Raw genomic sequence first — 353 nt, 5'->3', positions numbered from 1 at the left:
TGAAACATTTTTCTAGAAATCCCCATGTATAAGCACCACTTGGTTTCTTCTTCACCAAAGCCAAGTCAGACGCTCTCTTGAGGGCTGTCACAGATTAGCCCTTAATAACACTGGCTAAAGCAGATGGAAACATTTTTCTAGAAATCCCCACTGCTTAAGCAGATGGAAACATTTTTCTAGAAATCCCCACTGCTTAAGCAGATGGAAACATTTTTCTAGAAATCCCCATGTATAAGCACCACTTGGTTTCTTCTTCACCAAAGCCAAGTCAGACGCTCTCTTAAGGGCAGTCACAGATTAGCCCTTAATAACACTGGCTAGCAGTTGCTAGACTAGCGTGGAAATCCCTGTTT

The sequence above is a fragment of the Nilaparvata lugens genome, chromosome 9, assembly GCF_014356525.2.
Source record: "Nilaparvata lugens isolate BPH chromosome 9, ASM1435652v1, whole genome shotgun sequence".
Taxonomy (NCBI): Eukaryota; Metazoa; Arthropoda; class Insecta; order Hemiptera; family Delphacidae; genus Nilaparvata; species Nilaparvata lugens.
The sequence above is the reverse complement of the archived record's forward strand: the minus strand, read 5'-3'. Positions refer to the sequence as shown.